General features: G+C 38.1%; 1 protein-coding gene across 8 annotated transcripts in view; it reads right to left on the bottom strand.

Moving 5' to 3' along the window:
- Positions 1-13,535, bottom strand: part of FILIP1 (filamin A interacting protein 1) — a 1,235,241-nt gene that overhangs the window by 203,904 nt on the left and 1,017,802 nt on the right. The gene's annotated exons all lie outside the window — the stretch shown is intronic.

Raw genomic sequence — 13,535 nt, 5'->3', positions numbered from 1 at the left:
TTTTTACACTGGTGCACTAATTCATGTATTGGACAATTAACAAGAGTAGTGACCATATTTCTGAATCATAGGAATGAAGTGGTGTGAAAAATGGCTCAAGATGATAGTCACTGCTGATGTGACACCCCAACTCTATGTATAAAATGGAAAAAAAATGGGTCGATGCCAAGGATCCACATATTTTCTAGCAGCCTGCAAAACATTCAGAATAGTCTATTTTATCTTACCACAAGACTAAAAAAAAAAAAAATCTAATAACAAAACAGTGAAGATCAGGGAACTAAAATCATTACTAAAACTAAGACATAAATTATAGCTTTTATAAAAGTCTATTCTCAAAGACAGTTTCCTACCGTTTCAAAGTGTATAAAAAAATGCATTCACGCATCAGCAAAGCAATTTAGTTCTTGGAAGAAATAAATCCATATTTTTAGTGTGTCTGATCAGACGTGATTGCTTGGACCTTACCTGGAAAACAGCAACCAGTCAAAACTTATCAGTGTCACATATTGCAATAATACTTAATAAACAATAAACAATAAAACTTGCATTTTTTTTGCAGCAGTACAAGTCCACCTACACCCCTCAGCTTATATAATCTAACGTTGTGGTTTCACAACATTGGAGAAAGGTGAAATTCTGTGAAACTGTGCATAGCAGTTCCAAGCAATCATTATTTTAGATTAAAAAAGAATGAATAAGTGATTTCTGAGGCTCCACAGAATGAGACAGAAGTCAGCCATGCCAACCGAGATGATTTCCTCTGTAATTTTTTACAGCTACTATTAATACTATTTCCCAAACCCAAAACCCAGAACCATATTCTTCTTCCCCAAAAGCTCTCTTTATTGTTCAGTACTATTTTAAAGCATTCTAAAAAAATTAGTATATCTCACTTAAAAATATATAAAATACACTACCCCCTATAGCATTTGCCCCATCTTATTAAAATGTAAAGGCAACAGTATTTAGTCTCTCTTTGGCAATGATGATAAAGTATTTATCCAAAAGTCAAGAAACAAGCCACAGTTTAAGTCTTCTACCAAAGCAATCCATTTAGATTTTCTGCAGTCTTCAGACCATCTTCTCATTTTCCCAAATTTGAAAAATTCGTAGAAGACTTGCTGACCTGCTGAGGACATTTTGTCAAGGCATCAGCATGTCTTCTAGCAGGTTTAAGCACCCTAACTGTGTTACGGACCCTAACTGATGACATTGTTTTAAAGACAGAATAAGGTCAGCTAAGTGGGGCAGTCTTTATAGACTTCTCTAGTTTTTTTTTTTTTTTTTGATGTAGTAAGCTATGTTTTCCCATAGCAAAAAGAAAAATCTGGTTTTGATAATAATGTCATCAGGTCGTTCACCAGCTCCCTCCACCTTCACTCATTCACTCTTCATGGTCATGTGACTTGCCGTTACTTCACACTGTCCCATGGGGTCCATATTAGCACCGCTCATTTCACTGCTCTTGTTTTGTTACATAAGCATTTTTATAAAGCCCACCTTAATATCAAGCACCCCATCCTAATATCACCCTCCCTCCATTATGTATATGACATGGTTATTTATGTATTCTTAGCATGCAAAAATATTATTAAAATCATCTGTAACTAAAAATCATGACTGAATCAAAATGGCTCTGCCAGTATGGAGTAATATTTGATTAAGCAAACCTAAACATTGCTATATGGCTCATACCAGTGAATGAAACTACTATCTCCTCTCTGGTCCGTAGTGGCTCCTCAAACGCCCACTTTAGAAAACATATCTCATTTTTTAACTTAGATTTTGGTTAGACGTTTACTTTGATCATCATACAGAAATAGCAAGGTTCAGGTCACTACAATCCTTCTTTGAGCATGCTGCTCAGCTAGAATATCAACTGCCATTAATTTCCAACACATTATTTTTTATTTATTTATTTGACATTGGTTAACCAGGTTAGTCCAACTGAGTTTGCAAACAAACCTATTTTCAGTGGAGACCCAAGGGGAAAATCCCCAACAAACATAAGTAAAAATAAAGTGAGAATATACAAATATTAAATAACAACCACATTACAAAATAATTGTAAAAAGAAAAGGTCATTAACTATTTGCATTGCATTGATAGTAAGCAACCCATTTTCTGTGGAGACCCAAGGGGAAAGAACCCCAGCAAGCATAAGCAAAGATAAACATACAGGACAAAAACTATTAAAAATAACAGTGCAAGTATGAAATTAATTATAAAGAGAAAAACAAAAGAAAAAGAATTATGAACATTAAGGGTTGCACTGATAGCAGTGGTCTAAAATTTACTACATACGAGAGTAAAACCAAAAAGATAATCGTTCAAAAGAAGGTCAATGTGTAGACATTGATAGGAAGTGGGGGGTGATAGTGTGGAGAAAGGGAGGGGAGAGAAAGGGGGCTATAGTATGGCTATAGTAGTAGAGCTGAGGGTTTAGGAGGTTAGTTTAAGCAGAAGTTACTAACAGAGAAAGAAAGTTAGGAGATGCAACAGGTTATGCAGTAGGACAGACTAAGACTACCTGTGGTCAAGGCAACGGCATAATTTCAAGTTTAGTAGGTGGGATTTAAGCTTCTTTTTAAAACAGGGAAAGGAAAGGTTGGATCTAATATGGAGAGGGAGTTTATTCCAATTTAGTGAAACAGTGTGTTTGTAAAGTAGTTTGCCAATATTCCTTTTGGGTTTGTAAACTGAGAGAAGATGCATCTCCATATGCATACATCCTGAAGGACATAAGATGATTAGATGAGCACACACTCATCTAATCTCTTCTATACTTTATGCATCACCCATTTTTACTAACCTTTCAAAAAATAATCCCAACAAATTGGAAATGTCCTACAACAATATAGCTAGATTTGCAACTGGTAATCCTTTTAGAACCCATCACTGCCTTAATTTAAAACAGCTAGGTTGGCTTGAACTTCAAAATCTAATTACATTCCATCAGCTAACTATAGCCCATAACACTCTTTACAAACCTTCAAAAACACCTATTCTCTCGACACTAATCACCCCCTATAAAAACCTAGAATCCTTAAGGTCGTCTCAGAAACTTCTAGTACATACCACTAAAACATACAACAAAGCTGGCGACTCCCTTTTCTCTAATATAGTTGGGAAAGCCTGGAACCTCCTTCCAAACGAACTCTCCACACTTTCCTCATTATCTTCTTTCAAAAACAAATTGAAAGTGTTCCTGAAAACACACTGGTTATGTCAATGCACTAAACCTGACTAGTCAAAAACAAATTGAAAGTATTCCTGAAAACACACTGGTTATGTCAATGCACTAAACCTGACTAGTCAAAGTGTCTCTATATACTCTACTCTGTCTAACCCATCTACTCATTAAGCAACTCTATTTTCCTTTTTTAACTATGATGCATATTTCTCTTGACTACTCTGATTGTATTTACATCCCTTTATTTATTCTTGTATCATGCACTGTACATTTTACTGTGATAACCTGTTTACGTATACTGTTAATACTTTATATTTGCTCATGTATCCTTATACTTTATTGTATTAATTTTATTGTCCTAACTTGGAGCTTAACTCCTCGGGCCTCTACTGAAAATGGACATGTATCCAGTTAGACTAGCCCAGTTAACAAATGTAAAATAAATAAATAATAAATAAAATAAATAAATAAAATAATATATCTTTTTTTCAGAGGACATCCAGCAAAATATAAAGATATATCTGCCTGGCCTTCCATTATTATTAAAGGATACAATGATCTTCTCTTATCGATCTTATTCAGTCTACTAAAGCTAGCATGTTTCCCAAATCTGGCTAATAGGGTAACACAGTTACCCACCTTCTGTGACTTGCTCTCCTACTTTAAGGATGCAGCTACAACTCCTTCCATTTTCTATGTCCCAAATCCGGAGATAACTTCCACCTTGCATAGATAACCTCACTGATCACAATGCATTCACTACTCAGGTATTGCACATTCTCAGAAATGAATGAAAATGCCACTGTGTTGCATGCTGTGACCTCTTCCTCCACCTCACTTATTAAGCTACCACCTCATTTTTTGTTAACAGTAATTCTTTCTATAAAAATATAAATAAAAATATACAACTGTAACTATTGTAATATTTATCAAGATTCAAAGAGCTAGGACTGTAGATTTCATTGCATATAATGTGCTAAAGTTGTTTAATGTTCTGCTTCTTTCCTTTCTTTGTGTAAAGAATTATTGTTTCGAATGTTGACATATTTAGTTCTTGTTCTTTTAATAGCAAAGGCTATGCATGGAAAAGATCACTAATGAGTCAGATAATTATCCCCAGCAAACGAATTCAAATACATAAAATAAATGAGGCATGGAGAGATAATGAAGCTTCTAGTTTCCGCCTACATCCCTTGTTTTAACTCCCTTATGGTGGTGCTGCGGTAGCGTTGTCATCTCACAGTAGAGACGTTGTCCTGTTCGATTCTCAGCTAGAGCATCTTCTGTGTGGAGACATGCGTGAATGGGCGTACCTTCGTTGAAGGTTGTGCGTCAGGGCTGGCAACTCGGCACGTAAAAATCTACTGCCAATCATTAGCAGTCCAGAGTTCCGCTGTGGCAACCCCTAACCGGGAAAAGCCGAAAGACACAACATCTTTGTTTTTTCTACTGTGTGATTCTGAGATACTTGACCATAAATTGCACTAGTCTGTTTCTGTGCCTAACAAGTTTACCTAGTTAACAAATGAATTATTAAAAACCTGGGCTTTGTAATGTTAGGAGTCTAGACATGACATGGTGGTGCATGAGACAATTTTGGAGAGTGGACATTAATATTGCATGCATAAGAGAAGCATGCACAAATGAAAGATGGAATTTGGTTATGACTGTAACAAGATATAAAGTATTTAAAAAGAACAGAGTGGGGGTTCATAGTAACTAATCAAAGTTAGTATGTTCATGGCACAAAACATCAAAAAATATAGCCTGCACTCCCATCTTTCACTTCTCTAATATACTTACTCCAAAATTGGACAATGGTGGGGTTAAGGAGAACACTTCCTTACCCCCAGGGTTCTGTAATCTGAAAACAATTCATCTGTGCTAAGAGGCTAAATGAGGTGTGACAAATTCAATGCATTTTATTTCCAAACATAGTCGGCTTGATGTAACTGCTGTACCCCACAGAGTGAATAGATTGAAGGTATATATGAGGCAGGTGTTGAGATAAGACAGAAAGAGATTATGTTAGGTTGTTCTGGATATGCAGAAAGGGGCATTAGCAAGGTCAGTATTTGGCAGTAAAAATTTGTGGAGGATGAGAGAGAGAGGATCTTTACATGCTGACTCAGTATACAGACCGCCTGATACTGTCAAGGTGAGAGTGGTCTGTTGGCTGATAGGGTAAGGGGGTAGAGGGAGAAAAAGATGGTTGTGATGGTGGGAGATATGAAGCTAACTGAATGTCTCATGTTTGATGCCAGAGGAGGAGGAAAGGAGAAAGTGAGAGAGAGAAAGTGAAGAGAAGATGAGGAACAGAGAGGGTTGATTCATAGAGAGGGAGGTGATGAGTACAGTGGTCACAGAGAGGAGGTAATGAGTAGGGTGGTCATAGAGAGGGAGGTGATGAGTAGGGTGGTTACAGAGAGGAGGTGATGAGTAGGGTGGTCATAGAGAGTGAGTCGAAGAGTAGAGTGGTCACAGAGAGGAAGATGATAAGTGGGACGGTTAGAAACAGGAGGCGACAAGTAGGGTGGTTAGAGAGAGACAGAGAGAGAGAGAGAGAAAGAGGCAGGTATTAAGTTAGGGGTCACAGAAAGTGAGAAGACGAGTTTTGTGGTCATACAGAGGGAGATGACAAGAGTAAGGGGTTAGAGAGAGATGGAGGTGATAAGAGAGTGGTCCTAGACAAGGAGGTAATGAGAAGGCTGTTTTTATAGAGGAAGATGATATGTTAGGGGCTTAGAGAAAGTGAAGTCATAATTGGTGTGGTCAGAAAGAGGGAAATTAGTTTGGTGGCTACAAAGACAGAATTGATAAATGACACGGTCAGGTAAAGTGAGGTGATAAGTAGGGTAGCCATAGAGAGGGAGGTGACAAGTGTGATGGTTAGAGAGTGAGAAAGAGAGGGAGGTGATAAGTTAGGGGTCACAGAACAGGAGATGATGAGTTGTGTAGTCATACAAATGGAGATGACAAGAGTAGGGGTTATAGAGAGGGAAGTGATAAGTTGGAGGTGATGAGTAAGATATTTGGAGAAAAGGAGATGAGTAGGGTAGTTGGAGACAGGAGGTGGTAATCTGGTCTGTTGCAGAGATGCAGATGAGGAGTGAGTTGGTCATAGGGATGGAGGAGATAAGTGGGGGGTTGTCAGAGAGAGAGAGATGATCATTGTGGTGAGGAAGGTGATGTATGGGGTACCTTAGGCCGATGCTTTGACTTACACTATGCAATACATTTATTTTAGATGCCAGTTATGGTACAGGCAGTATGATGAAATATTTTCTCAATAATTATAAGTTGTTTTTTTTTTTGGAGGCTGAGGGGAATGTTCCAGAGGAATATGAGAGATTGCTTGCTTTGTTGGCGAGGTAAAACCTGGAAATGAATGCAGTTAAATGTAGGGAAACATGGAATACATTTTTCATTTGGGAACAACATTAGAACTTCAAATGTACCAATCACAATTCTATTTTATTTGTTCTACTGGTATTTTTCTTTTTTTTTGCAAAATTTACACACACAGTTGGGATGAAGACAATCATGCAGCCCTGCCATAATACTTGAAATCATGGAGCTCAAACTGTTAGCATTCAGTATAAACTTCTACAGCTTCCAAAAGGTATGTGCAGGACTTTGTGCAACCAAAACAATCTCAGTTTGCAAAACATTAATCAAGTCAGCTTCAATGTATACTCAGGTCTCCACAGTCATTCTTGTATTTGGGACACACTATTTTTATAGTGCGTTATAAAATGCACCTCTCAGAAATGCATTGCAATATATCAAAGAAGCTAAAGATGAACTTCAGGAGTCTTGGTGGAAGTTAAATACTGGCCAAGTTGTACTTTGATAGAGTGATAACTTAGTCCTGTATTAAAACTTTCAGAAAGATACTCTAAGAGAGAAGATGCAGGATGCATAAAGGTTTATAACCCTTTGGAGGTAAGCCATATATATATGAGCATGTCCATTTGCTTTTGTATGTATTTCTTGTATTGTGTTTTTCGGCAGAAGTAGAGATCAGGACCACCCTAAGGAGGAATATAGAGTTTCTGGCCATTACTGGAAATGGAGTAACCATGCAGTTAGCCAAAGTAAATGAACATCTGGGTGAGGCTTGCTGAATGGATGAATTAGCAGGATCTTGAGAGGCCTCAGATGTACCGGCTACTTCAGAAGCTGAGGCCAAGGCAGGAAAAATCAAACGTGCCACAGGTACATTTTTGCTATGAGTATGATTCTGGATTTGTTCTGCCTGGCTTTCTGTATGAATATCAGAATAAGGGGAAACTGGAAAAAAAGTATAACATAATTCCTGGAGCCATTTCTGGATGAGTGCATCCCTGAGAATTCTGCTGCAGGAGGGATCACGGAAAAATCATTGTTTTATTTGGTACTGGTTAAGGATGTAAATAGGTTCCAGCAATGCTTCCTTCACTGATGAGGTTCCATATTTCAGGCAGGCTGATGCATCAGACAGCAACAACTGAGCTTGCTTGCCAAAAAAATGGATGCCACAGGAATGTGCCTGGCTATCAGAAAGTGACTGCTTGAAAAAAGCCTATCTCCATAAACTTATCACTTCAGAGAGAGAGAGAGAGAGAGAGAGAGAGAGAGAGAGAGAGAGAGAGGGAGAAGTGAGATCCTTTATGCATATTGATAAACCAAATCACTGACGTAAGACTGAATGTAAGGGATCAGAACTGATAATAGTTGGCTTTTACCTGGAAGCATAGAAGCCCTGTAGACTTCTTGGTGATCTATATGTGAAGATAGGGGTATTGGTTTTAAATTCCAAGACTCGTATGTTGGAATCTTTGAACTGCAAGACTGAGGGTGTCAGAATGGAAAGGTGAGACTGCTATGTCTCAGAGTACTATCTTTTCTCTGAAATATAGTGATCATGGAGTTAGTGTATACATTGTTTGGTATTGGGGTGGAAAAATCAACTTTCAAGGAGAACTGTGCTTGTTAACCTCTGGTACTCTCAAGTAGTTTTGCTCTCTATTTTTTTAATTATAGGACTTACAATTATGCATCTAAGAATTACAATAAGCCCTCATAGATAGGCACCTTGGAGAGCCAAAGAACAGCACATCTTTTATTATTATGACAGGCAAGGAAGGATAAACGGCACAATTTCCATCCAGAAAGTTTGTTTGGGGATGAAAATGTTTAAGCCACTTAAGCCTAAGATCAGTCTGAGGTTTTTAGACATCATTGGACCTAAGAAGAATCTGGGCTAAGGAGATCCTTTTTGGTCTGGTGCAATGTATGGGATGGCTTTTTGTTGGTTTGGTTTAACTCTTCATTTCTTGCTGCACTCTTCAAATGGGGTGTGACATTGGGCAGTGAAAGAGATTAGTGCATGTGTGGGCCATGGAAAGGAATGATACTGTCCAAATCCACTTGTCCTACATGATGGCCATCTATGTAGATAAGAGGATGAACAAACGAGCATGACTGCCTCCTAAATGACAGTAGGGCAAGGCCTGAGGGATTCAATCGCTGTTCCTCCAATGGAAGATCCTGGTATCCCTGCTGTTGCTGATTATTATTGTCACCGTCCAGAGTTTGTTTTACAAATTCCAGAGTGTTAGTGGCTCCTCCAAAATTTCTGATTGCATTGTTGCTGTTGGACACGGCAATGATGTGGACTCTTCTGCTTACTTAAAAAGAGGAGTTGTAGAGCCTAGAATATTTAGCTAACAATTGTGACAGTTTTGTCTTCTTTCTCCCTGCAGTTACTACTTAACTACTGGACATATAAGGCAGAGTTATCAAAGAAGGCATTAAAATATGCCTTAGAATCTTCAGGTTAAATTGATAAGGTGCATCTATGTCACATGGTACATAGTTGTTTCAGCACTTGCTGCCCTGGTTGCACCATCTACTGAACTCCAGATATGTCTGTCTGATCTTGCATACATATTTTGGACCTTCAGCTAAAAGACTGAATGATTGAAGGAGCAGGCAGAAAATGTCTGTGGTCGAGATCATTGTTGACACATGTTGGGCACTGAGATTGACATATGCAGTACTGTCTGCAATGCCATGTATCAAAACTGACTTTGAGGCAACACTCAGGGCTAAGGACACCAACCATGACAGCCTGAGGGTAAAGTCTACTGAGTCAAGCATTAGTGCCAAAAGAATTGACACCAGGCCCAAACCTGATTGCTCAGACCCAAACACTAGGACCAATGGAATATCAAGTCCAAAACAGATGTTGAAGACCTCTAGGTCAAGAGACTGAAAGTTAGGGCAACAGATCTACTGGGCCATAAAGATGCCTAGTTATTAAAGAATCAGAATTAAAGCCACAGACATCATCAATGTGGAAGGAGCTGAACTCTAAGGCTGTGGTCCTGGTGTCAGTGCCACAAACAATGCTGACACATCTGTCATCATCGATTAATTAGGGGAAAAAAGGGAAGAAAAGGCAGAAAATAAAGGCATTGAAGAAGAGTTTTTGTCCACTCTGGTACCAGAAGGGCAAGAGATCATGCATTTCCTGTTGAAACTTTAAAAAGGCATTTAACATATTTTTTTTTAATAAGTGTTTACCTCCCTGTCTGCTAGCTATCAGCCTTTCTCTTCATAAATTGTACCCATTTTTCTCCACCAGTGACTATGTGGTCACTGACATGGATGAGAACCAACTGGAGGAAGCCATTATCCAGGCAGGCATAATTGTTACTGTAGCTGGACTTTTGCAGAACATTAAGCACTATTGCAGCTTATTGCACATTATACAATGACTGGCCATTAATATTCAAAAACAAGCATGCTGATTTGTCAGCCCAACAAGGGTGCCTATTGTAAATCCAGCATATACCAATAGAAAAATGTCTGGGTGCCCGGACTTTCTTCTATTAATATGTGCTATAACTTATAAACTATTCTTGACCGCAAAAAAAAAAAAAAAAAAAAAAATGAAATCCAGAGAGTCCAGAGGTATGACAGAGACATGACAGATAAAATACTAGGAAAATCAGGTACGTTTTTCAAAACTTTTCTCCATCCTTTCTCTCTTGTACCTCTAAAGTGTCTAAATTTCAACCTTTATTAAAAAAAAAAAAAGGAGCAATGGGCATCTTCCATTCTCCATTGCTTCCTTTCCAAAGCTCTGATGAATCGCATAGGATGAAAATCCCATATGCATGCGCAGTACATCAAGAAAGCCCTGAGATATGTAAACAAAGCAGAAGAACACCACACCGCAGGTATACAAGGACATTATTTAAGAAAAGTAAGTTATTTTTTTTCCTTAAATAATGTCATTGTATAATAGCAATAACCCATGGCTGGGTGTGGGTAATGCTAATTTACCCATGGCTAGCTTTGTTTAGTCACTTGGGCTTTGCCCTCGTGACCAAACCACACCAACCGTAGGTAAATCCAGCATTACCCACACCCAGCTGTGGGTTATTGCTATAATAAGTAACTCTCAAGCTCCATGTCACAGTCGACCCTCATGGGCAGCCTGAGGGCCCATACAAGAGGCCTGCTATCAACATCAAACCTCCTCTGCAACCTTAAATCTTATTGAATGGCTTGTAGCCCCTGCTGCTCTCACCCCCTGGGCTATCCATGCACTCAGAAGAATGTGCTCATTAAAGTGTACAGTCGGGCCTTTCTAACCTCTGCCCCAGCTGGCTGATATAGGCAATCATATCACTGCTGGAACATTCTACACCTTCTTCACAAGCATGCATACTACTACACATATGCATGGGAAAGTTATGATAACTGGCTTGGAAGTGCCAAGCTTACATCCTGTAGTTTTCAGACTATATTCATTGTTTCAGAAACCTCCACTTGCATGGTGGGAATCAGGCAACCAGAATCTCTTTCCCTTCCCTTAGCATAAACAAGCAGGCATCTGTTGTTCATCCCTCTCTATCCCTGTCTAGATCTTACAATGCTTGAGCTGCTAAATGAACTCAGAATTTCTTGCGGTCTAGGTTCACAGTAACAGCGACTATAGAGGAACTTAAAAGAATAATTGAGGAAGGACTGAATGGAAAACTGATCCCTTCTCTAATTACTCTAGTGGGTAAAGACTCACCCACAACTGCAGACTGTTTACAGACACAGGAAGGCATAAAAAGGGTATGAGAAGAAAACATTTTCTACTCTACTCTAGGGTTGATTACCAAAAGGAGATATTTCTCTAGGACTATCAGTCTTGCCTTTATGCTTATGCTTTTTCTCTCTGTCTGTATCCCTTGCTTACTGTTTAACCTTGAGGAGTAAAGAGACACAAAAAGGCTTAGGACTGCTGGTCTTAACTCCTAGACTGCACGCAAGATCAAAACTCTGCCAGGATTAAACTTCTCAAAATCAATTTGATCTTTCTGTCATGTATAGTTTGCAGTAGTTTGAAGCACAGATAGCACATTTTTTCACTGGTGTTCCACTTTGAGACAGGCAATGCTTAATGTATATATCCTGAGAAAGAACTTTACGACCGCATCTAGAACCATACCACTTAACCTCTAAACACAAAATTTCTGGACAAAGCCAAAAATAATGGGGGGACAAAGCCCCAAAAATAGGGACAATTTTTAAATTAGAAAATTGTAAAAAATAAAAGGTCTTGTGTTACCATACATTTTCTGAAGGATATGAAGTCTGAAATTCAAATGTCTGTCATTATTTACTGAATTTAATCCTCAAAAATCTAGAAAACCACAAATTTTATGAGAAACAGACCAAAAATAAGAGGCAAAAATCTGGACAGTCTGTGAAAATCTGGACAGTTGAGAGGAATGTCTAGAACATATTTAAATGCCTTATTATTAACTTCTGAACTAGAAACCTTGAAAACTCGAGTCCTGATGTCAGCCTTCAACAGAGAAAGAACTGCTGACAGGAGCAAAGTAACCAAACTGTTCAGCAAACTACTTATGAAGACTATAGATATGTTTCAACTATATGCAGATTATTAATAATATCAGCAAAGATGTGGCAGAAAGGTAATAACAGAAAAGCAAACAAACAGTAAATGTCAAGGTATGGTTAAAAAATGCCAGTCTGGGTTGGGTGAAGCAAAAGAACCCACAAAGGCAAAAACAGTCTGAATAGAATAGCAGAAATACCACATAAAGCAAAATTTGTAATCATAAAATGCAGCAATATTTCAACAATGGATATATTTTAAAAAATCGTCCTGAAAATAATATAGCCTGGAGCCATTTTCTCTGATATAAGTATGACTAGAAGTAAAAGAGATCTGGAAGGAAGCTAGTTGGCAGAGCACAGGTGAACTGGAGTGGTTGGTAATATGGAAAACGTTCAAGATGACGAGCTGACTGAAAACCTGCAATTTCAGTCCTACTAGCTAATAATGACAGACCTCCTCATATCAGATGAAATCTTTAAACTACTCAGCTGTCTTTAATTGACCAAAGCTGTAAAAGAATTTCCAGATTTGTCACAGAGCATGTTTCCAGATTATATTACTGCCCCATTCCAAAGACTTTGTACTGACATGAATGCTGTGTATTCTGAATAAAAAAGTTTGCTACTTACTACTACCTGCCTAGCATTTCTAATGACTGGACTCTATCTTGCGCTTTGTGAATATTTTAGGTCTGGAGTGACAGTTAACCTCAGAGGTGGTTCTAGTACTTTTTCCTTTTCACTGACATGAAGGCTGCCAGTTTCTTTACATGCTCACTCAAATCATTATATCAAAGGCCCGCCCAGTCTCAAATGACTGAATGGTATATCCATGCTTATCAGCTGTCAGCCATACAAGAAACTCTTGATGCATTTTTACCTGCACTAAATCATTTTGGTAACCCTAACGTTCCTGTCACCATTTCTAAACTCTGGACTGGACTTCCTCTTTCATTATGTCAGATCCCCTGAAAATGCCTTTCATCCTGGGCACTATTTCTTCATCTTTTTTTTTTTTTTTTGACAGCTTTGTAGGACTAGCCAGTCAAGATATGACTTGATTTTATTACCTCATGCATCACCCTCTTTTATATCTTAGTTACTCATTTTCTTAGCATTTGCTCTTTCTACACATTCATAAATATTTGAATAGAACCTTGTCATTTAATAATCTTGACTTATGAGTGCCACTGCTTAAAGTTCTATTTCTGATGTCTGTGTTAGACTAAATAATTTGTGATGTACTTTATTTACAGTTTACCTCAAATTTTACATTTGTATTCACTATTTTTCTGTACATGTTAATTGTGGAGCTTTTTTCTCAGGCCTTCACTGAAAATCAATTGTTCCCTTTCAGAATTTACAGGTTAACAAGTGTAAACTTAAATGAACATGCAGACAGATAAAATACAAACAAATATTGCTTCTT

This window comes from Protopterus annectens, chromosome 1.part0 (genome assembly GCF_019279795.1).
Source record: "Protopterus annectens isolate FY-2018-M chromosome 1.part0, PAN1.0, whole genome shotgun sequence".
NCBI classification, from domain to species: domain Eukaryota; kingdom Metazoa; phylum Chordata; order Ceratodontiformes; family Protopteridae; genus Protopterus; species Protopterus annectens.
This window is presented reverse-complemented; position numbering and strand designations above follow the sequence as displayed.